A 26549-nucleotide genomic window follows, 5' to 3' on the forward strand; every position below is an offset into this window, starting at 1 on the left:
TGAAGAGGTATTGTGTGTCGATGAAGTCACTATAGATGTTGATCCAGGTTAGAAGCTGTTCTTTAATGAAGCTGTTAACATGAAAGTAGTTGGAATAGGTGTAGTTCTTATCTCTAAGGCAAGGCAACATTTTTTGGTAACATCGCAACTTCAATTTTATTACACCAATAACATGGTGGAATATGAAGCCTATATTCTGGGTTTAAGGCTAATTGTTGATATGGGAGTCCAGGAACTATTAGTGTTGGGGGATTCAGATTTGCTTGTCCATCAAATTCAAGGTGATTGGGAGACACGAGATTTAAAGCTAATACAGTATCGACAATGCTTGAAAGATCTATGTCAACGGTTTATGTTTGTAAAGTTTAGGTATATTCCAAGAATTCGCAATGAGATTGCTGATACTTTAGCCACTTTGTCTTCAATGCTCCAACACCCTGATAAGGCCTACATCAATCCAGTGCTTATACACAGTCGTGATCAACACGCTTATTGTGATGTAGTTGAAGAAGAGCTTGATGGCTAATCTTGGTTCTTTGATGTCAAGCAGTACATCCAGTCAGGAAAAGACCCAACACATGCCACCAATGATCAAAAGAGGACTATTAGGCATTTGGCAAGTGAATTTTTCTTTAGATGTAAAAGAAGCTTCGAAAATCATGGTTGGAGTTCATCTGGAATATGTGGACCTCATATGAACAGTTATGTCTTGTCAAAGAAGATTCTCAGAGTAGGATATTACTTTCTTACTATGGAGAGGGATTCTATTCAATTTGTTTGAAAGTTTCATCAATGTCAGGTACACGGTGATCTGATACATTCTCCTCCTGCTGAGTTGCACGCAATGGCTGCTCCATGGCCTTTCATAGCCTGGGGAATGGATGTGATGGGACCGATTGAGCCAAAAGCTTCAAATGGTCATATATTCATTCTGGTGGCCACTGATTACTTCACAAAATGGGTAGAAGCATTAACTTTTAAGTCAGTGACAAAGAAGGCGGTAGTAGGTTTTTTTCATGCCAACATCATTTGTAGGTTTGGAATTCCTAAGATGATTATTAGAGACAATGCTGCCAATCTTAATAGTCATTTGATGCAAGAAGTATGTCAAAAATTCAAGATCGCACATCAAAATTTCACTCCATATCGTTCGAAGGCTAATAACGCTGTGGAAGCCTCCAATAAGAATATCAAGAAGATACTACAGAAAATGGTATAAGGGTCTAGACAATGGCATGAGAAGTTACCATTTGCATTGCTAGGTTATCGCACTACTGTTTGTACTTCAACAAGGGCAACTCCATATTTATTGGTGTATGGAATAGAAGTAGTCATCCCTGTAGAAGTTGAAATTCCCTCTCTTCGAGTCACCGTAGAAGCAGAGATTGATGATGACGAGTGGGTCAAAACCCGAATGGAACAATTGAGTTTGATTGAGGAAAAAAGGTTAACATTGGTATGTCATGGCCAATTGTATCAGAAGATAATGGTTCGAGCGTATAACAAAAAGGTACGACCCAGTCATTTTGAAGTTCGTCAGTTGGTATTGAAGCGTATCCTTCCTCATCAGGTTGAAGCGAAAGGCAAGTTCTCTCCAAATTGGCAAGGTACCTTTATTGTGAAGAAAGTGTTGCCCAATGGGGCCTTATATTTGATAGATATTGAAGGTAAAATGGCAGAGATGGCTATCAATGTTGATGCGGTCAAAAGATATTATGTATGATATTTTATCCTTTGTTGGTTTTATTGGATGTTTAGTACTTGCATTCTTGAAGGTTGATATGATGAAGACATTTCATTCTGCTATCCAAACATCGTGTCATCCTTTGTTTACCTCATTTGAGCTTAGTTCTATTTTTCTTTCATACCCCTCTTTTGAAATCAAAATAGAGTAAAAAATAAAGTGTCCAGAAAAAGAGAAAAGTAAGTATGAAAATACAAGAAAAAAAGAAAAATAAAGAAAAATTTTAAACCAAAACAAAGAGCAAGCAAATGGAACTACGTACGACCTGATTCTCCTCTCTTGGGAGTGAGATATGTAGGCTGCCCTATTCAGGGCTCGATCCAACCAAATAAAGATTTTAGAGTCACCAGTCAACAAAACTGGGGCATGAGTTAATGTGTTATTTGAGTCGATTCCAAAAGTTGTAAGTCCCACCCCCACTTCAAGTGTCGTTTGAGCCTCTTGCCATCCTTTCCTAACCTTATCCAAAAGCCAACCTACAACAAAAGAAAGTCCTTTAGATCTATCTTTGATAATGTTAAGGCTAAACATGCAATGGATATGATGATACATTGTACGGTACTACCTGTCTTCCTTAGCATAAGAAAGCAGGAAATAAAAATGAGAGAGTCTTATTGGTGAAAACCTTCACGGGCACCATAAGACGATGGTAAGTCGAGAGAAATAAAAATGAGAGAGTCTTACTGGTGAAAACCCTTGCGGGCATCATAAGATGATGGGGAGTTGAGAGAAAATAAAAATGAGAGAGTCTTATTGGTGAAAATCCTTATGGGCACCGTAAGGCGATAGCGGGTTCGAAAGAAAAGTGAAAAGGAAAGAGGTTATTGGCAAAAAATATTTCAATATGTCATCAATTGAATGAGATGTATGAGTCCAATGGGTTTGAAGAAGCAACTTAGCGGAAAGGGGATGAACTCAACAACAAAAGGTTGAAGTGTGCGTAGAAAGATCAGACAACTTTATGCAAAATGCATGTCATACTCATTGGAGTTGGTTTTTGTATTCAGATAAGTTTTCTTTTTGAATAAGGGACATTGCCCTTTTATTTCATTTTCATATTCATATTTTTGTCTTTTTATCTCATTTATCAAAATAAAAGTCACTATCATTTCTTTACATTTTGAGTCAAGTCTATGTCAATACAAGCGAGAAAGGATTTCAAAACTTGCTATCACTCTTTCCAATTGTATGAAAAAAAGCTGAGGACCAGCACATGAAAGAAATATGATCGTAATCAACACAAAGGAAAGGAGGTCTATCAATCGACAGGCTGCTGGGTACGTAGGAGTATTCAGATTTGGAAAAGGGTGCATCTCAAAGGCATGGTAAAATGGAAATTCATTATTTGAGTCAGAAGTCATTTCCCTCGATCTGGTCTGGGTTAATGATGCGGCAAAACAGGGGCAAGTGTTAGCGATTTAGTGCAAAGATGAAAGAAACGAGTGCTGGAGCAGATGCTGAGAAGCCAAGTGTTGCAAGCCACCACTAAGTTTTAACTGAAAAATTCTCTTTGATGAAACTAGGGCAAAGTTTTGTTCAATAAGTTCAGCTACCTTTGGGAAAGCATATTTGGAGATTTTACTTTCTATTTAGGACCCTCTTAAAAAATGAAATTTTATTTTTTGTTCTGGACCCTCCTGAAAAATGAGATTTTACTTTCTGTTCAGGACCCTCCTGAAAAATGAGATTTTATTTTCTGTTCAGGACCCTCCTGAAAAATGGGATTTTACTTTCTGTTCAAGACTCTCATGCAGAATGAGATTTTACTTTCCGTTCAGGGCCCTCCTGGAAAAATGGATTTTACTTTCTATTCAGGACCCTCCTGAAAAATGGAATTTTACTTTCTGTTCAGGACCCTCCTGAAAAATGAGATTGTACCTTATGTTCAGGACCCTCCTGAAAAATGGGATTTTACTTTTCGTTCAGGACCCTCCTGGAAAATGGGATTTTACTTTTTGTTTAGGACCCTCCTAAAAAATAGGATTTTACTTTCTGTTCAGGACCCTCTTGAAAATTGGGATTTTACCTTATGTTCAGGACCCTCCTGAAAAATAGGATTTTACCTTATGTTAGGACCCTCCTGAAAAATAAGATGTTACCTTCTGTTCAGGACCTTCCTAAAAAATGTGATTGTATTTTGCCTTATATTCAGGACCCTCCTAAAAAATGGGATGTTACCTTCTGTTCAGGACCCTCCTGAAAAATGAGATTTTACTTTCCGTTCAGGACCCTCCTGGAAAATGGGATTTTACTTTCCGTTTAGGACCCTCCTATAAATTGGGATTTTACTTTATGTTCAGGACCCTCCTAGAAAATAAAATTTTACTTTATGTTTAGGACCGTCCTGGAAAATGGGACATTACTTTCAGTAAAATGAAGTCTCTCTTAATCTTAATCTTTGTTGGGGATAATTTTGTTTCTAGTTTTTAGTTTGATTTCAGGAGCCCGCCTGAAGAACAGGGTGATGAATGTGTAAGTCAGGATCCCACCTGAAGAATAGGGTGATGAAATAGAAAATTTAAGAAACTGCAAGTCAGGAACCCGCCTGAAGAACAGGGTGATGAAATTGAACGATAAAAAATGGCAAGTCAGAAGCCCGCCTGAAGAGCAGGGCGAATAAATGAAAGTCGAGCAACGAAGTGAAGCAATGGAAAACCAAGCAACAAGTTGCAAGAAATTGCAAGTTAGGAGCCCGCCTGAAAAATAGGGTGATAAAACTCAAGTCAAGAGTCAAGGAAAGCTGCATAGATAGGATTTTGTAATTCCATTTATGTTTTAACTTGTAATTTTTATTTTTTTTTGATGTAATGACAGAGCCACGGACCGGAACCTCGATGGAACCTCACTTGACTCTCCAACTTGGTATAATCAATCTCTTTCTAATCCTTTGAGATACTTGTCACTTGATTCCCTCATAACTTGGGTAGGTAGGATGTCCGCCAAGACTCGGTTGTCTTTCTTTCTTTTTTTTCTTGCTTCGAATAATGATCGGGACAAGATTCTGTTTCATTGTCTACTTCTTCGTATGGAAACACTGGGTGTTTACATTCAAAGGGGGCATGATGTAGACACGTAATTTCGTCCCTTCACAAATTTTATCGTTTACCCCGTTTTACTACGTACCCTATCCGCGTATTAATTTTCCTCCTAGAAAATAAATAACCCCCTCATCATTTTACTTATCTATTTATTAGTTTTGTTATCATCCAAATAACAAATCATAACCATTTTTGTCTTATTTTCAACACCCTAACAACCCCTCTAATAAAATTAGGACACCACACCCACGTGACCCCCTCTTCCTCTCCTTTTCTTATCCACAAAGAAAGAATATACATACACACCAAGATAACAACTTGGAGGGACCCACAAGGATATACTTCCAATTTAGAATTTTTCATTTTGCTGACCATTTTCCATTTGTTTCATTTATAAATATAATATACACAATATCACATATACCAGGGGGTCCTACGAGGAACCTCCCAGGAAATTTCAAGATATCCTACCCCTACCCCCCACCCCATTCGCGTGCCCCACATTCCACTCACAGAAATATATATACACGCACGTAGAGATTAGGAAGGACGGGCTATTTGTTGGATGGTTCGCTTTTGCTTCTTCATCCTCATCCTCATCCTCATAGAGAAAACAGAGAAGACCAATACTATGATTTTTTTTCTCTTTTCTTTCTTTTTTTTCATTTATTTTATGAATGCACACTTACGATAAATACCCAGATAGAAAGAAAAATCGATAAGAAGAAGAGAGGTTTAAACAAGGAGATCGGGGAAGGGGACGAGAATGAGAATCCACTGAATTGCTTATTTTTTTGGTGAAATTCTTTTTTGGAGGTCCGTCCAGTGTGTCGACTTATCCAAACCTTCTTGAAATCAAATAAATCTCATCATTTTCTTTTAGGCTTCAAAGTGAATCTGGCCTAGAAATATCAGAATGCGTCAGCGTCATCTTGACCCGCTGTTTCGGCCATCATCGGAGCTCATCGGAGCTAACCGGAGTTCGGTATACATGAAGTTTCAGTTTTCTATTTGGTCATTGGGATTTTGGGTTCGTATTTTATTTTGTTCATCGTCGATATCAGATTTTGATTGGTTTCATGGTCAATTGGGTCCTCATTCGTGATTTAAATCCTGCATTAGGAGTTCATACTCGCTGGTCTTGAAGTTGATTGGCTATTATTATAATATCGAGTTCGAAGCTTATTCGTCATTGAGGTGATATTGAGGATTTCAAACTCACATTTTTTAACTCATATTATCAACGAAATTTGATATCAGAAGGTCCATTTCTTTACCCGGTCTCTTTTTTATTTGTCTTGGTGTGTTGAATTGGTTGTGATTATGTGTGATGTTATTACGTTTGTTGGCTTTATTGTTGATGTTGATAATGACGTTTGTTGATTCGGCTATGGTGGTTTGAGGAAAGAATTTGATCATGTGTTGATTGTTGATTTATAAAAACGAAGCTAGCGGGGGATGGAATTGAGAACTTTATAAAAGGGGTTGAATTAGATTAACGTGGGGTTTATTATTATTTTTGTTAATTCGGAATAAGCATAAACATTGTGTGAACATGAAAAAGTTATGACATGCGGAAACGGATAGGCAATGTAAGTTCGGGTAGGCAAAATTTAGGATTTAGTTTTTCGTTGAATGTTTGAATATGGAATGTTCATTGAATATTTTCTAAGTTTGTCGTACTTGATTCGATTGTATCATTTGGCCGGAGAATGGCCCGAAGTACTTGTATTATTTTTTCGGGGAGTGCCCCGAAGTATTTTGTACTCGGAGGACGTCCGTGATGAAGGCCCGAGGCATCGGGTAGCATGGGAGCGTAGTTAGGACTAGGGTAGGTTAGAATAGGATTTACATTTTCGTATTTCTTTTTTACTTTGGTCTGTCTAATTGGACTAAACATTATTTTGGGGATTTGTTTGGGTGTGTTTGTTTGATTGATTGCCTTATGTGTTTCGTGTGGTTTATACACTCGTTGATGTCAAGTTAGCCGATACTCCCTACCAAGCGACCGTACTCCCTACCAAGCGACCGTGGTCAAACCACGGGATCGAGGGGTGCCTAACACCTTCCCCTCGGTCAACAGAATTCCTTAGGCGGAATCTCTGTTTGCAAACCAGTTTCAAGAGTCAAAATGTTTTGAAAAGGATTTTCCAAAGGTGACTTGGCACACCGGATTATGTCAAGTGGCGACTTTGAATAAAAAATGTCAATAGTCCTTTTTAAAAATAGATTTTCATCCTATTGTCACTTTAATAATTAAAACCCTTTCGAACTATAAAATCCAATCTTTTTCTTGTTGAAAAAAAGGGGTGTGACAAGATGTTGTTCATATACTTTACTTTATTACTCATATGCATTGATTTGTGGTGGCTGGAGTCATGTCCCAGCTATCTATAGTCAGTATAGTCGAGGCTTCATAGATGTCAGCCATGTAATTTCATTTCTCTCTTTAGTTTTATCAGATTATAAATTATATCAGTATTATAATTCTTCCCAGATTTTGTCATGATTATATTTTCGTACTGCAGAACCAGTTATTTAATATATTATATATCATCTGCTTAATAATATGCCAGTTCATGGGTTAGCTTGGGATCACTTGTGGTTCCTAGCACCGTGTTACGACTAGGGGGTAGTCTCGGGTCGTGATAGCGAACCACCCGCATCTGCTCCACAGCCCACCAGAGGGTCATCAGTTGGTTTTTGTGCAGATCCAACATCGGACCCGAGCCCACCCACAGAATTGTGGGTTTACACTCTCTGAAACTCACCAAAAATGGTTCGTTTGCCCCATTTCACTCGTTTGACCACCTAACTAGCCCAGGCAGCCTCGCTGGACCACCTACATCCACTCCATAGCCCACCGGAGGGTCAATGGTCAGTTTTTACCCAGATCCAACATCGAGCCCCAGGCCCACCCCCCATTTAACCCCCCAAATGGCCAGGCGGCCCCACTAAAACTTACACATTTAAACCACAACCTGTTGGAGGGGCGTCGACTGGTTATCGATGAGATTAGGCATCGATCCTTGGACTTACCGACCAAACACGGGCTAACACCCATCGAAACTCGCCAAAACACCCGTTCGCCCATTTTAATCGTTTGACCATCCAAGGTTTCCTCATCGAACCACCCACATCCACTCTATAGCCTATCGGGGGATTGCCAGTAATATTTTAGCCAGATCTGGCATTGAGCCCTAGCCCTACCCACCGAACCGTTGGCTAACACCAACTGAAACTGACCAAAAATAATCCATTCACCCTGTTTTGCCCGTTTGACTACCCAAATGGCCCAGGATGCCCTACCTAGCCACCTATATCATCTCTACAGCTCATCGGTTGATTTTTACCCAGATCAGGCATCAGGACCCAGGCCCACTCATAAAAAAGTAGGCTAACACCTACCGAAACTTGCCAAAAATGACCCGTTCTCACCATTTTGCCCGTTAGACCACCCATATAACCCAAGAGGCCCTATCAGACTACCTATTGACATGCCTCCAATTAGTTTTTGACTAGATTTGACGCTGAATTCTGGGCCCATTGCCCATCCACCGAACTGTGGGCTAATACCTACTAAAACTCATAAAAATGGCCCGTGCACCTCGTTTTTCCTGTTTAACTACCCAAATGGCCTAGGTAGTCCATCCAAACCACCCACATCTGCTCTACACCCAGCTGGGGACTGTTGGTTAGTTTTTTCCTAAATCAATTACCGAGCCTTGAGGCCACCCACAGAACAGCGGGCTAATACCCACCGAAACTATCCAAAAATGTCTCATTTGCCACGTTTTGCACATTTGACCTCCAAAATGGCATAGGAAACCCTGCCAAACCACCCACATCAGCTTCATAGGCTATTGAAGGGTTGTTATTCAATTTTTTCCTAGATTTGACATAGAGCCCCGAGCCTACCATCGAACTGTGGGCTAACACCCACCGAAACTCACCAAAAATGCCCCATTCGCCCTGTTTTACCTGTTTGACCAGCAAAATAGACTAGGCATCCCGCTGGACCACCTAAATCTGCTCCATATTCTGTGGGAAGGACATCAGTTTGTTTTTGGTCAGATTCGACATCAAGCCTCGGGCCCACCCATCGAACTGTGGGGTAACACCTACCAATTTGGATCAAATTTGGCTCTTTCATGCCGCTTCCCTCATTTAACCACCTAAATGGCCCCATTGACCCCGCCAACCCATCCTTGGCCAATCCACTTCCTACTTGGGGGCTGTCAGTTGATTTTTGACCTAAAACACGCTCGAGCTTGAGCCCACCCTGAGAACGTTGGCTAACACCACCAATATATCCCAAAAATTACCCGTTCATGCCGTGTAACCCATTTGACCACCCAAATGGCCTCGCTGACCCTTCTAACCTACTTTTAGATGATCCAGAGCCTGCATGGGGGTGGCAATCGATTTTTTTCCCAAAACATGCTTGGGCATCGAGCCCACCCTGAGAACCGTGGGTTAACACCTACCGATTTGGATCAAAATGGTCCGTTCGCGCTGTTTTGCCTGTTTGACCTTCCAAACAGCCCCACCAGCCCTTCTTAACCAACTCTTGGTTGATCCACTATTTGCCTGAGAGCTTTTGGTTGATTTTCATCCCAAAATATTCTAGGGCCTTAGGCCCACCCCGAGAATCATAGGCTAACACCTGTTGATTTGGCCCTAAAACTGCTTGTTCGCATTGTTTCACTTGTTTTACCACCCAAATAGACCTGCCGACCTTGGTCGGTTCACAACCTCTTTAGGGCTGCCAGTTGATTTTCAACTAAAAAAATGCCTAAGCCCTGGGCCTGTGCCGAGAATTGTGGGCTAACTCCTAAAGATGTGGCCCCAAAATGACCCGTTTGTGTTATCTTAATTGTTTGAACACCCAAATGGTCTCGCTGACCAACTCTTGGTTGATCCACAACTGCCGGAGGATCGTTGGTCAATTTTTAGCTCAAAATATGCTAGAGCTCACCCCGAGAATCGTGGGCTAACACGTATCATTTTGGCCCCAAAATGGGTCATTCGCGTTATTTCCCTCGTTTGACCACCCAAACGGCCTCGCCGACTGCTGGTATATCTTTGGTAGATCTACAACTTCTTTGGGGGCTTTCAATCAATTTTTTGACCCAAAATATGCCCGGGCCTCAGGCCCCAGGCTTACCTTGATAAACGTGGTCTAACAACCATTGATTTGGCCAAAAAATAGCTCGTTCACATCATTTTGCCTATTTGACTACCCAAATGGCCCTGCCGACACTCCCTTGGCTGATTCAAAACTCGCTTGGGGGCCACCTATTAATTTTCAGCCCAAAACACACTCGAGGACGAACCCAGCCCCAGAATCGTGGGTTATAGCATATTGATTTGGCTTGAAAATGACCCATTCATTTAGTTTCACCCATTTGATCATACGAATGGACCCGTCGACAAAAGGCCTACACTCCCCCACTCCTTAGGCTGCCTTAGTTCCCCCAATTAATTTTTAGCACAAAACATGCCCGGGGGCCAGCCTACCCCAGAACTATGGGTTATAACCGTTTGACCACCATACGACCCTGCTGACCCCAAAGGCCCACACTCCTCTACTTTCCAGTCGATTTTCAACCAAACACACGCCCGAGGCCTCGGTCCAGCCCTAGAACCGTGGGCTATAGCACATCAATTTGGCTCGGAAGTGGTCTATTCACTCGCCTGTTTGACTACCCAAACGTCCCTGCTAACCCCAACAGCCCATTCTCCCTCACTACCCAATATTCCTGGCAGCCCTTGATCGATTTTCAACCTAAAACATGCCTGACGCCTGGGCCCACCCTTAGAATTGTGGGCTATAGCTCACTGATTTTGCCCCAAAACTATCCATTTGTGTCATTTCACCCATTTGACAACCCAAACGGCCATGCCGACCCCAAATACCCATACTTGCCCATTCCCCAGCCTACCTAGGATTCCACGATCGATTTTCGGCCTAAAAAATGTTCGAGGCCTAGGCCCACCCCCAGAACTGTGGGCTATATAACACACCAATTTGGCCTAAAAATGACTCGTTCGCGTCGTTTTGCCCATTTGACCACCCAAATGGCCCCGCTGAACCCAATGGTCCATAATCCACCATCAGTTGATTTTTGATCCATAATATGCTAGAATCGCGGGCCCACTTTTAAAACCATGGGCTATAGCACACTAGTTTGGCTGGAAAATGGCTCGTTCACACTATTTTGCACCTTTGACCACCCAAACGGACTCGTCTACCCTAAAGGCCTACACTCTTCACTCCCTAACCTAGTTGGGAGTCCTTGGTCAATTTTAGATGCAAAATATCCTCAAGGTTTGAGCCTACCTCCTGAACCGTGGGTTATAGCACACCAATTTGACCTAAAAATAGCCCGTTCGTGCTGTTTTGCCCATTTGACCACCCAAATGCCCCCCGACCCCAAAGGCCCATAGTTTCCCACTCCCCAGCTTGTATATAAGCCCCCAATTGATTTTTGACCCATACATACTCGAGGCCCTGGATCACCCCCAGAATTGTGGGCAATAGCACACTGATTTGGCCCAAAAATGGCTCCTTCGCATTAATTTGCCTGTTTGACCACCCAAGCGGCCCCGCCAACCCCAAAGGCTTCTACTTTCTCCTTTCCAGCTTGCCTTGGACGGTCCATAGATTTTTGGTCCAAAACATGCTCGAGACTCGGGCCCATTCCCAAAATCGTAGGCTATAGCAAACCAATTTGGTAAAAACATGGTATGTTCGTGCCTTTTTTCCTGTTTGACCATACAAACAGCCTCGTCGACCCCAAAGGCCTCTTGTGCATTGCTCCCCAACCTGCCTGGGAGCCTTAGGTAGATTTTTAACCTAAAATACACCCGTGGCTCGGGCCCACCCTCGGAATTGTAGGCTATACACACCAATTTAGCTAAAAAATAGCACGTTTGTGTCATTTCGCCTGTTTGACCACCGAAACGACCCCATCGACCCCAAAAGTACTAATTTCCCCGCTCCCCAGCCTACCTTAGATCCTTCAATTAATTTTTGGCCCAAAACACGCCTGAGACCTTGGCCCACCCTCAAAATTATTGGGCTATAGCACACTGATTTTGCTAAAAATGATTCGTTCGCACTGATTCACCCGTTTAACCATCCAAACTGCCCCGCCAACCCTAAAGGCCCACATTTCCCAGACTAACTGGGGGTACTCGATTAATTTTTGGCCCAAAACACGCTCGATATTTGAGCCCACTCCTGGAACTGTGGGCTATAGCATACCAATTTGTTTTGAAAATGGCACATTCATATTTTTTTGCCTGTTTGACCACCCAGATTGGTCCGTTTACCCCCGAAGTCCTGTATTTCCCTGCTCCTCAACCTACCTGGGAGACTCGGGTCAATTTTTGGTCCAAAACATGCTCGTGGCTTCGGTCCTCCCCTGGAATCGTGGGCTATAGAACACTGATTTAGCCTGAAAATGGCCCGTTCATGTTGTTTCACCTATTTGACCACCCTAATAGCCCCATCGACCGAAAAGGCCCAGACTCCCTTGCTCCCTAACCTTCCTAGAAGCCCCTGATCAATTTTAGGACAAAAAAATGCCCGAAGCCCGAGCCTAACCCTGGAATTATGGACTATAGTACACCAATTTGGCTCGAAAATGGTTCGTTTGTGTTTTTCAGCCATTTGACCACCCAAATGGCCTTGCTGACCCCAAAGGCCCATACTCTCCCGCTCCCCAGCCTGCTTGGGAGCCCTCAATCAATATTCAACCCAAAACACACTCTGGATCTGAGCCCCCGAGAATCGTTGGCTATAGCACACCGATTTGGATCGATAATGGCACGTAAGCACCTTTTTACTTGTTTGATTACATAGACAACCCCGCTAATTAAAGAATCCCATACTCCCCCGCTCCCCATCCCGCCTTGGAGCCTCGAGTTAATTTTTGGTCAGAAATGCACCTGTGGCTCAGGCCCACCCCTGGAACCGTTGGCTATAGAACACCGATTTGGCTCAATAATGGTCCGTTCATATCATTTTACCCGTTTGACCACCCTAACAGCCTCATCGACCCCAAAGCCCATACCCTCACTCTTTCTATATTTCCTGTGAGCCCCCAGTCAATTTTGACTAAAAAAGTGCACGGGGCCCGGGACCACCCCGGAATCATGGACTATAGCACACCAATTTGGCCTGAAATAGTCCATTTATGGCGTTTCAACCGTTGACCACCCAAATGGTCTCACCGACCGCAATGGCCCACACTCCCCCGCTCTGCAGCCTGGCTGGGAGCCCTCATTTGAATTTTCGCCCAAAGCCCTTTCGAGGCTTTGGCCTATCCCCAGAATCGTAGGCAATAACACATCAATTTGGCCCAAAAATGGCCCGTTCATGCTGTTTTGTATATTTTACCACCCAAACGACCCCGCCAACCCCAAAGAACCACACTCTCTCATTCTCCTACATGTCTGAGAGCCTACAATAGATTTTCGGCCCAATACACGCCCGATGCCAGGACCCACCCCCAGAATCGTGGGTTATAGTACACCGATTTAGCTCGAAAATGGCACGTTAGTATCTTTTTGCCTGTTTGACCACCCAAACGGCCCCGCCGATTGCAAAGTCCCACACTTCCCCGCTCCCCAGCTTGCTTGAGAGCCCTCAGTCAATTTTTGACCCATAATATGCCTAGGATCTGAGCCCACCCCTGGAACCGTGAGCTATAGCTCACTAATTTTGCTAAAAAATAGAACGTTCATGCCTTTTTGCCTGTTTGACCACACAACCGACCCTGCCTACCCAAAGTTCCACACTCCTCTGCTCCCTAGCCTGCCTGGGAGCCTGGGTTAATTTTTGGTCCAAAACACACTCGTGGCTTGGGCCCACCCATGGACCCGTGGGCTATAGAACACCGATTTGTCTCAAAAATGGCCCGTTTGTGTCATTTTATCAATTTGACCACCCTAACAGCCCCACCGCCCCCAAAAGCCCACAGTCTCCCTCCCCATCCTGCTTAGGATCCCCCGGTCAGTTTTAGTCCAAGAAGATGCTCGGGGCCCAGGCCCACCCCTATAATCGTGAACTATAGCACACCAATTTTGCCCAAACATGGTTCGTTTGCGATGTTTTGACCATTTGACCACCCAAACGGCTTTGTCGACACCAAAGGCCCACTGATTTGGCTCAAAAATAGCCCGTTCACATAATTTTCCCCAGTTTGTGTGGGAGACCTTGGTCAATTTTTGCCCAAAAAGCATTCGAGTCTCGGGCCCACCCCTGGGACCATGGGTTGCAACACATCAATTTGGCTCAAAAATAGCTCGTTCGAGTCGTATTGCCCGTTTGACGACCCAAACGGCTCTGCGGACCCCAAAGGGCCGTACTCTCCTGCTCCTAAGCCTACCTATGAACCTCCTATCAAATTTTGGACCAAAACATGGTCGGGGCCCAACCCTCCCCAAATGTGTGGGCTATACATGCTGATTTTGTCCGAAAATGACTGTTCATGCCGTTTTGCCTGTTTGACCACCCAAACGGCCCTGCTGACCCTAAAGTCCCACATTCCTATGATTCCCAACCTGCCTGAGATCCCCCGATCAATTTTTGGTCCAAAACACACTCGAGGCCTAGTCTAACCCAGAACCGTGGGCTATAGCACACCGATTTGGCTTGAAAATAGCCAAAGGGCCAAAGACCCACACTCTCCTTCTCCTAAGCCTACCTATGAAACTTCTATCTATTTTTAGCCCAAAATAAGCTCGGGGCCCAGCCCTCCCTAAATTGTCGACTATAATATGCTTATTTGGCTCGAAAATGGCCCATTCGCGCCGTTTTACCCATTTGGCCGCCCAAACGACCTTGCCCACCACAAAGTCCCACATTTCCAAGATCTCCACCCTGCTTGGGAGTCGCAGTCGTTTTTTGGCCTAAAATATGCTTGGGTCCTGGGGCCTGGGCCCTCCCACAAAACCGTGGGCTATAACACATCGATTTAGCCCAGAAATGGCCTGTTCCCACCGTATGTCCACATAAATGACACCGGCAACCCTAAAGACCCGCACCTTCTACTCTCAATTTGCATGGGAGATCAATTTTTGGCCCAAATTACGCTTGAGGTCTGATCCCACTCGTTAATTGTGGGCTACAACACACCAATTTAGCCAAACAATGGTCCATTCGCGCTTTTTCACCAGTTTGACCATCCAAACAACCCCGCCGTCCCCAAAAGTCCACACAACCCTTTTTCCCAGCCTTCCTGGGTGCACATAATAAATTTAAGGCCTAAAACACGTCAGGGGATCGGGTCCACCCCCAAAACCGTGGGCTATAACACCTCGATTTAGCATTCATGCTGTTTCACCCATTTGACCACCCAAATGGACCTGTCGACCCCAAAGGCCCATACTTCTCCCCCTCCGCAGCTTGCCTAAGAGCCCTCGAATTATTTTTAGCCCAAAATACGCTCGAGGTTCTAGCCCACCCCTCGGAACCTTGGGGGATATAGCACACCAATTTGGCTAAAAAATGGCCCGTTCGCGCTGTTTCACCTGTTTGACCACCCAAACGACCCCGCTGACCCCAAAAGCCTACATTCCCCCACTCTAGAGCCTACGTACGATCCCTCGATAGATTTTTCACCCAAAACACGTTCGAGGATCAGGACCACCCTCGTAATCATAGGCTATAGCATACCAATTTGGCATGAAAATAGCCCGTTCGCACCGTTTTGCTTGTTCGGCCCCCAAACGGCCCCTCCGACCCCAAAGGCCCATACTCCACCGCACCCCAACCTACTTGGGAGACATAGATAGATTTTCTACCCAAAACATGCTCGAGGTTCAGGCCTACCCCTGGAACTGTGGGCTATAGCACACCGATTTAGCTAAAAAATGGCCTGTTTATGCCGTTTCTTCTATTTGACCACACAAATGGCCCTGCCGACCCCAAAAGCCCATACTCTCTTACTTCTCAGACTACCTGGGTTTCTTTCCAAAAAATGCTCGGGGCTCGGGTCCACCACTGACCCCATAGGCTATAGCACATTGATTTGGCCTGATAATGTCCTGTTCGCGTTGTTTTGCTCGTTTTACCACCCAAACAACCCCGCTGACACTAAAAGCCTACTTTTCTCGCTCCCCAATCTTCTTGGGAGCCCTCGGTCAATTTTTAACCTAAAAGATGCTCAACATCCTAGCCCACCCCTGGAATCGTGGGCTATAGCACACCGATCTTTCCCTAAAATGGCACGTTCGCCCCTTTTTCCCTAATTCACCACCCAGATGGCCCCGCTGACCCCAAAGTCCCATGCTTATCCATTCCTCTGCCTGTCTGGGAGCCCCGAGTTGATTTTTGGTCAAAAATACTCCCATGGATCAGGCCCACCCCATGGGCTATAGAACACCAATTAAGCACCAAAATAGCTCGTTCGTGTCGTTTTGCCTGTTTGTCAACCCTAACAGCCCCACCAACCCCTAAGGCCCACACTTCCCTACTTCCCACCCTACCTAGGAGCCTCCAGTCTCGTTTTGGCCAAAAAATGCTCGGGGCCCCGGCATTCCCCTGGATTTATGGACTATATCACACCGATTTGGCTAAAAAATGGTTTGTTTTTGGCGTTTCGACCATTTGACCACCTAAATTACCTTGCTGACCCCAAAGGCCCATATTTCTGCTCTCTTCAGCCTATCTGGGAGCCCCCATTTGATTTTTTTCCCAAAGCACACCTAAGGCCCAGGCCTCTCCCCAAAACTATGGGCAATAGCACACTGATTTGGCCCAAAAATATCTCATACGCGTTGTTTCGTATGTTTAACCACCCAAACAACCTCGTCAAACCCAAAGGCACACACTCTCCCACTCCCTGCATACCTGGGAGATCCCCATTAATTTTCAAATCGAAACACGCCCGGTGCTCGATCCCACCCCCAGAATCGTTGTCTATAGCACACTAATTTGTCTCGAGAATGGCATGTTTGCCTCGTTTTGCTTATTTGACCACCCAAAAGTCCCTCTGACCCCAAAGGCCCACACTACCCCGCTTCCCAGCCTATCTGAGAGCCCTCAATCAATTTTTAACCAAAAACACGCTCGAGATTCGAGCCCGCCCTGGGACCGTGGGCTATAGCACATCGATTTAGCCTAAAAAATCATGTTTGTGCCTTTTTTCCTATTTGACCAACCAAATGGCCCCACCGACCCCAAAGTCAAATATTCCACTACTCACAATCCTGCTTGGGAACCCCGAGTTGATTTTTGGTCCAAAACACGCCCTTGGCTCGAGCCCACTACTATAATCGTGGGCTATAAAACCAATTTGGACCAAAAAAAGGCCGTTTGTGTTGTTTTACTTGTTTGACCACCCTAAGAGCCTCATCAACCCTAAATACTTATATTTTCCCACTCCCTAGCCTACCTGGGAGCCCCAATTAATTTTTGGCCAAAAAAATGCTCGAAGATCGGGACCACCCCCAGAATCATGGACTATAGCACATCGATTTGTCCTTAAAATGGTCAATTTATGGCGTTTTTAATCATTTGACCAGCAAAATAGCCTTTCCAACCCTAAAGGCCCCACTCTCCCACACTTTTTAGCCTGCTTGAAAGGCCTCATTTGATTTTTATCCTAAAGAACGCTCGAGGCCCGGGCCCATCCCCAAAATCGTGGGCAATAACACACCGAATTGGCTTAAAAATGGTCTGTTCGTGCTGTTTTACATATTTGACCACCCAAACCACCCTGTTGACCCTAAAGGCCCATACTCTCTCGCTCTCCTATATGCCTGGGATCCCTCAATCGATTTTTGGCCAAGGACACACCCGACGCCCGGGCCCACTCCTTGAAACATGGGCTATAGCGCACTAATTTAGCTGGAAAATATCCTGTTCACATCGTTTTGCCCGGTTAACAACCCATATGGCCTTACCGACCCCAAAGGCCCACACTCCCCCTTCCCTCCAACTTGCTTGGGAGCCCCTGGTCAATTTTTTAGCCCAAAACATGCCTGGGGACTAGGCCCACCCCCATAGGTGTGGGCTATAGCACACTGATTTAGCTAAAAAATGGCCCGTTCATGCGGTTCCACCGATTTGACCACCCAAATGGCCCCGTAGATCCTAAAAGGGAACTCTCCCTAGTTCCCCAGTATGTGTGGGAGCCCCCATAAGTTTTTGGCCCAAAACACATCGGGGGACCAGGCCCGCCTCCAGAAATATGGGTTGCAACACACTGATTTGGCTAAAAAATGACCCGTTTGAGCTGTATTGCTAGTTTGATAACCCAAATGGCTCCGCCGACCTAAAGTCCTACACTTTTCCATTCCTCATCTTGCCTTGGAGACTTCAGTCAATTATCTGCCTAGAATATACCTGGTGCCCGAGTCCACTCTAAAAAACATGGGCTATAGTACATTGATTTAGCTCGAAAATGACTCGTTCGCACTGTTTCACCTATTTTACCAACCAAACAGACCCGTTAATTTTAAAGGACTACATTTCCCCATTCCTCAGCCCGCCTGGGATCCCCCGGTCAATTTTATATCTAAAAACTTCCCTAGGACCACGTCTACCCTCATAACCGTGGGTTATAGTACACTTATTTTTCCAGAAAATAGCCTGTTTGTACCATTTTGCCTATTCGGCCATCAAACGGCCCCACCGACACCAAAGGCCCACATTTCCCTGCTCCAGCCTACCTGTGAGCCTTCTATAAAATTTTGGCCCATAACATGCATGGAGACCAATTCCCACTGAAACCATGGACTATAGCATGCCAATTTAACCCAAAAATGGCCCGTTCGCATTGTTTCGCTCGTTTGACCACCCAAACGCCCAAGGCGACCCGAAAGGCCCACATTCTGCCACTCCCCACCCTGCTTAAGAGCCCTTAATCAATTTTTGACCCAAAACACGCTCAAAGCTCAGGGCCTGGGCCCTCCCCAAAAACTGTGGCCTGAAACACACCAATTTCACTCGAAAATGGCCCGTTCAATCTGTTTGACCACAAAAACAAATTCGGCGACCCCAATGACCTACACTCCCTACTTCCCTGCCTTCCTAGGATCTCCCGATCAATTTTTCGCCCATATCACGCCCGAGGCCCGGGCCTACCCTAGAACCGTGGGCTATAGCACACTAATTTAGCCAAAAAATGGCCTGTTCACGCCGTTTCACTCATTTGACAATCGAAATGGCCCTGCCAAACCCAAAGGCCCATACTCCCCCGCTCCCCAACCTCATTGGGAACACATAGTTGATTTTAGACCCATAACACGCCATGGGCTTGGGCCCACCCCCGTAATCGTGGGCTAGAATACCCTAATTTGGCCCAAGTATGGCCTCTTAAGGCTGTTTTGCCTGTTTGACCACCTAAATGGACACGTGGATCCCAAAGGCCTATAGTCCCCCCTCCCAGCCTTCTTGGGAGCCCTCGAATAATTTTTCTCCCAAAAAACACCCGAGGCTCAAGCCCACCCCTCGGAACCGTGGGCTATAACACACCGGTTTGGCTGAAAAACTTCCCGTTTTCGCCATTTCACCTGTTTGAAAACATAAATGGTCTCGTTGACCCCAAAGGCCCACACTCCTTCGATGCCTTGCTTGTCTAGGAGCCTCCGATCAATTTTCGACCCAAAACACACCCGTGGCACGAGCCCATCCTTGAAATCATAGGCTATAACACACCGATTTGGCCCAAAAATGGCTATTCATGCCGTTTTGCTCGTTTGACCATCCTAACGGCACAACCGACCCCAAAGGCCACACTTCTATGTTCTCCAGCCTTCTTGGGAGCCTGGATTTGATTTTTTTCCCAAAACTTACGTGGGGTTGGGGCTCACCCCCAGAACCATGGGCTACAGCACATCAATTTAGCTCGAAAACAACCCATTCGCATCGTTTCTCTGATTTGACCACTCAAAAGGCTTGGTCGACCCCAAATACCCATGGTCCCCCATTTCCCAACCTTCTTGGGATCCCTCGATCAATTTTCAAACTAATGCACGCCTAAGGCCCGGTCCCACCCTCGGAACCATGGGCTATAACACACTAATTTCGCTAAAGAATGGCCAGTTTGCACTTTTTTGCCTGTTTGACCACCCAAACGGTCTCGCCGACCCCAAATGCCAACACTCCCCTAACCCCCAATCATCTTAGGAGCTCTCGATTAATTTTATCACCCAAAACATGCCCGACGCCCGAGCCCACTGCCAAAATCATGGGCTATAACACACCGATTTGGTACAAAAATGGCCTGTTTGCGTTGTTTCACTCGTTTGACCACCCAAATGGATGCGCCAACCCCAAACAACCATACGCCCCCGCTCTCCAGCCTTCCTTAGAGGCCCAGTCTATTTTTACCCTAAAACTCACTCGGGGCCTGGGCCCATCCCTGGAACCATCGGCTATAGTACAATGATTTGGTCTAAAAATGGCTCGTTTGCGCCGTTTCACCTGTTTGATCACCCAAACGGCCCTGCAAAATCCAAAGGCTGACACTCTCCCACTCCCTACCCTGCCTGGGAGCCCTCAGTAGATTTTTGCCTAAAATATGCCTCGATCTAAGGCCCACCCCTAGAATAGTGAGCTATAGCACACCGATTTTTCCTGAAAATGGCTCGTTTATGCCGTTTTGGCCGTTTGACCACCCAAACGACCCTACCAATTGTAAAGGTTTACACTCTTCCGCTCTCCAGCCTGCCTGGGAGCCTCAGTTTGTTTTTATCCCAAAATAAGGTCGAGGCCGGAGCCCACCACTGGAACTGTGGGTTATAGCTTACCGATTTGGCCAAAAAATTGCTTGTTCACTTTGTTTGGCCCGTTTGACCACCCAAATGGCACCGCCGACCCCACAAGTCCCACATCTCTCACTCCTCAGCCTTCCTTTGAGACCTCAATCGATTTTCTATCCAAACCACATCCAGGGACATAGCCCTCCCCCAACACTCTGGGCTATAGCACACCGATTTGGCCAGACGGTGGCTCATTCTCATTATTTTGCCCATTTGACCACCCAAATAGCCCCGTTGACCCTAAAAGGCCCACACTCCCCCGTTCCTCATCATGCATGGGAGGCCCCAATAAATTTTTATCCCAAAACACACGAAGTCCTAGACCCACCCCAGAACCGTGTGCTATAGCACCCTGATTTTAAACGAAAATGGTCCGTACGTGTTATTTTTCCTGTTTTACCACCCAAATGGCTCCACCGACCCCAATAGCTCATAATCCCTTGCTTCTTATCCTTCCTGGGAGCCCTTGGTTGATGTTTATCCTAAAACACGCCTGAGGCTCAGGACCACCCTCGAAATCATCGGCTATAGGACACCGATTTGGTCTGAAAATGGCCCATTTCATCGCTTTGCCTGTTTTACTACTCATATAGCCCTGCCGATCTCAAAAGCCCACACTACCTCGCTCCCAAGCCTTCTAGGAGCCTTTGATTGTTTTTTTTCAAAAAAAATGCCCGGGCCCTTGGCCTATCCCTGGAATCGTGGGATATAGCACACCGATTGGCCCAAAAATGGCCCGTTTGTGTCGTTTTACCCGTTTGACCACCCAAATAGCTCTGCCGATCCCAAAGGCCCATACTTACCATCTCCCTAGCCTGCCTAAAAGAACTTGATCAATTCTCGGCTAAAAACACACTTGAGGCCCGAGCCCACCTTTGTAACCTTGGGTTATATCACAACAATTTTGCCCAAAAATGGCCCATTCGCATCGTTTCACCTGTTTGACCACCCAAATGGCCCTATTGATCCCAAAGACCCACACTCTCCCATTCCACAGCCTGTCTGGGAGCCCCCGATCAATTTTTGTCCTAAAAAACACCCAGGGCCTGGGCGCACCCTCAAAATCATTGGCAATAGCACACCGATTTGGCCTGAAAAAGACTAGTCCGCACTGTTACGCCCGTCTGAACAACCACACGGTCCCGCCAACCCCAAGGCCCATACCCCCCTTCCTGCCTAGGAGATCGTGGTCAATTTTAAGCCTAAAACACACCCGAGGCCCGAGCCCACCCCATGAACAGTGGGCTATAACACTGATTTAGCTTGAAAATAACCTATTTGCGCCGTTTTGCCAGTTTATCCACCCTAATGGCCTCGTCGACCCCAAAGGCCCACACTCCCTCACTCTTCAGCCTACATGGGAGGCTCGGTTGATATGTGGCCCAAAATATGCCTGGGATCCTGGCCTACTTAGGAACCATGGCCTACTTAGGAACCAGCACCGTCGACTCCAAAAGACCTTACTCCCCTGCTCCTCACCTTACCTGAGGGTCCCCGATTGATTTTTGGCCTGAAAAGCGCCCAAGGCTCGAGGGCACCCTCAAAACCGTAGGCTATAGCACACTGATTTGGCCCCGGGCCTATCCCTGGAATCATGGGATATAGCACACTGATTTGGCCCAAAAATAGCCCGTTCACGCCGTCTTTCCTATTTGATCAACCAAATTGCCCCGCCAAACCCAAAAACCCCACTCCCTCACTCCCCAGCCTGCCTTAGAGCCCTCGATCGATTTTTGGCAAAAATACTCTAAAGACCTAGGACCACGCTTGAAATAAAGGGCTATAGTACACAGATTTAGCTCAAAAATGGCTTGTTTTCACTAGTTTGTCCATTTGACCCCTCAAAAAGTCCCACTAACCCAAAAGGACCACACTGCCCTTTTTCCCAGCCTTTCTCGGAGCCCTCGATCAAATTTTTTCCCCAAACACGATCGAGGCCCGAGCCCACCCCTGGGACCATGCGATATATCACACCAATTTTGCCTTAAAATGGTTCGATCATGCCGTTTTACCTGTTTGACCAGTCAAACTACCCCGCTTACCCCAAAGGCTAACACTACCATTCTTTTCAGCCTTTTGGGGAGACCCCGGATGATTTTTGGCCCATTACACCCCATAATCCCGTGCTCACACCCTGAACCGTGAGCTATAGCACACCGATTTGTCCCAAAAATGGCCAATTCGTATTCTTTTGCCCGTTTGAGCACCCAAACAACCCCGCTTCCTCAAAGACCCACACTCCCCTGCTCCTTATACCGCATGTGAACCCCCTTGCAATTTTTGACCCAAAACACACCCGGGGCCCTTGCCCACCCCAGAACTGTAGGCTATAGCCCATTGGATTTGCCCAAAAATGACCCGTTCATGCTGTTTCGCCTATTTGACCACCCAAAATACTGTATCAACCCCAATGGTCCATACTCCCTCTCTCCCCAGCCTTCTTGGCAGCCCTCAATTAATTATTGACACAAAACAGGACCGTGGCTCTAGCCCACCATCGTAATTGCCAGTTTGACCACACAAATAGCCCCGACCACCTAAACGGACCAAACTAGGCCGGTCCCCAGCCTTCCTGGCATGCCCTGATTAATTTATGGTCCATAGAACGCCCGAATCCTGAGTCCACCACTGGAAGCGTGGGCTATAGCACACTAATTTGGCACAAAAATGCCCCGTTTGTGTCATTTAAACCGTTTGACCACACAAATAGTCCTGCCAACCAAACGGATAACACTAGGCGACTCCTCAGCCTCCCTGACACACCCCAATCGATTTTTGCCCCACAGCATGCCCGGACCCCGAGCCCACCCCCAGAATCGTTGGCTATAGCACATCGAATTATCCTAAAAATCACCTACTCGTGTCGTTTTACGTGTTTGACTGCCCAAATGGCTCCACCCACCAAAATGAACCATACTTGGCTACACCCCAGCCTTCCTAATACGTCCCAGTCAATATTTGGCCCACAACACATCCAGAACTCAGGCTCATCCTCGGAACTGCGAGTTTTACCAAAAAGATTTAGCCCTAAAATGCCCCGCTCGTGCCGTTTCGCCCGTTTGACCACTCAAATGGCCTCACCCACCCAAACGAACCACACTAGGCTGCTTCCCAGCCTCTCTGGCATGCCCTGGGTGATTTTTGGCCACAACATGTCCGGACCTCGAGTCCACCCACGAAACTGTGGGCTATAATACAACGACTTAGCCTAAAACTGCTATGTTCACATCGGTTTGCTTGTTTGACCACTCTAATTTCCCTGCTTACCCAAACTGAACACACTAGGCCGCTCCTCAGCCAACTTGATAAGTCCCGGTTAATTTTTGACCCATAGCACGCCTGAACGTCGAGCCTACCCCCAGAACCTTGGGTTATAGCACACCGATTTGACCAAAAAATATCCTATTTGTGTTGTTTCACCAGTTTTACCTCCCAAATGGCCCCGCCCACCAAAATGGATCACACTAAGCCGCTTCCTAGCCTCTTTGGCATTCCTCGATCATTTTTTAGCCTACAACATGCTCGGACCCTGGGTCCACCCCTCAGAAATATGGGCATAGCCTACCGATTTGACCAAAAAATGCCACATTTACGCCATTTCACTCATTTGACCGTCAAAATGGCCTGCCCACCAAAACGGACCACACTAGGTGGTTCCCCAGCCTCCCTGGCATGTCCTGTCAATATTTTATCCACAGCACACCCATACCCCAGGTCTACCACTAAAACCGTGGGCTATCGCATACCAATTTAGAAAAAAATGTCTGTTTCGCGCTGTTATATCTATTTGACCACCCAAATGGCCCCGCCTACCCAACCGGACCATACTAGGCCACTCCTGAGCCTCCCTGACATGCCTCGGGCATTTGTTGGCAAACGACATGCCCGAACCTCGGGCCCACCTTTGAACTGTGCGCTATAGCACATCGATTTGGTCCATAAATACCCCATTCGCACCGTTTCACCCGTTTGACCATCCAAATAGTCCTGTATAAATAAACATACCATACTAGGCTGCTCCCTAGCCTCCCTGACACGTCTCGATCAATTTTTAACTCACAACACGCTCAAACTTTGACCTAACCCTCAGAGCCGTGGGCTATAACACAATGATTCGGCCCAAAAAAGGCCCCGCACATGCTATTTTGCCCATTTGACCATGCAAATGGTCCCGCCCACCCTAACAGACCACACTAGGGAACTCCCTAGCCTTCTTGGTATATCTCGATTAATATTTGGCCCACATCACACCTGGACCTCGAAGCCACCCTTGGAATCGCGAGCTATAGCACATCGATTTTGCCAGAAAATGCCTCGTTTGTGCTATTTTGCTTGTTTGACCAGCCAAATGGTCTCGCCTACCCAGAAAAACCTGAATATACCGCTTTCTATCCTCCCTGGCAATCCCCAGTGGATTTTCATCCAACAACAAGCCTGAAACCCCATCCTACCCTCAGAAACGTGGGCTACAACACATCGATTTAGCCTGAAAATGCCTCGTTCGGGCTGTTTCGCCCATTTGACCACCCAAATGGACCCACCCACCCTAATAGACCATTCTTGGATGATGCCTAGCTTCTCTGGCATACGCCAATTAATTTTCGACTAACAGCACGCCCAAACCCTGGGCTCACCTTTGGACCGTGGGCTATAACACGTTGATTTGGCTTAAAAATTTGCCGTTCACACTGTTTTGCCCATTTGACCACTCAAATGGCTCGCCTACTAAATAGATTATACTAGGATGCTTCTCAGCCTCGCTGGCATGCCCTGGTTGATTTTTGACCCATAACATGCCCGAATCCCGAGCCCACCCCTGGAACTGTGGGCTGTAGCATACAGATTTAGCCTGAAAATGCCCCGTTCGTGCTGTTTCACTCATTTTACCACCCAAATGGCCCCTTCCCCTTAAACGGACCACACTAGGCTGCTCTCCAGCCTCCCAGGCACGCCTCAATAATTTTTTTACCTACAACACGCTTGGACACCTGGACTGTCCCCAGAAATATGGGGTATAACATATTGATTTGGGCCAAAAATACCTCATTCGCACCATTTCGCTCGATTGACCACCTAAATGGCCTGCCCACCCAAACGGACCACACTAGGCTGCTCCCTAGCCCTCCTAGGATTCCCTAGATAATTTTTTTCCCACAGCACGCCCTAAATCGGGCCTACCCCCAGAACCGTCGGGTATAGTACACCGATTTAGCCTAGAAATGCCCCATTCGTGCCGTTATGCTCGTTTGACCACATAAATATCCTCGCCCACAAAAACGAACCACACTAGGCTTCTCTCCAGCTTCTCTGGAATGCCCGATTAATTTTTGGCCAACAATACGCCCGAACACTAGGCTCACCCCCATAACCTTGGACTATAGCACACCTGTTTGGCCCAAAAATGCCTCGTTCAGGCCATATCGCCCGTTTTACCTTCCATGTGGCCCCGCCCACCTAAATGGATCTCACTAGGCTGCTCTCAAGCCTCCCTGATATGCCCTGGTCAATTTTTAGCCCACAGCACGCCTGGACCACAGGGCCACCCTAGAACCGTGGGCTATATTACACTAAGTTGGCTCGAAAATGCCTCATTCTCGCTGCTTCCCCCGTTTGACCACCCAAATATCCCCTCCCACATAAATCGACTATACTAGTCCACTTTCCAGCCTCCCTGGCATGCCTCAATCTATTTTCATCCCACAACATTCCCAAACCCTTGGAATCGGGGACTATAACACATCGATTTGGCCTAAAAATACCCCATTCATGCTGGTTCACACGTTTGACCACCTAAATTTCCCCGACCACCCAAACAAACCATAATAAGCTTCTTTCTAACCTCTCTGGCATGCCCCGGTTGATTATCAACTGACAGCATGACTGGACCCCGGGCCCACCCCCAAAACTGTGGGTTAAAGCATATCGATTTGGCCTGAAAATGCTCCATTTGCGCCGTTTTGCTTGTTTGACCACCCAAATAGACTCTC

The sequence above is a fragment of the Capsicum annuum genome, chromosome 9 (genome assembly GCF_002878395.1).
Source record: "Capsicum annuum cultivar UCD-10X-F1 chromosome 9, UCD10Xv1.1, whole genome shotgun sequence".
NCBI classification, from domain to species: Eukaryota; Viridiplantae; Streptophyta; class Magnoliopsida; order Solanales; family Solanaceae; genus Capsicum; species Capsicum annuum.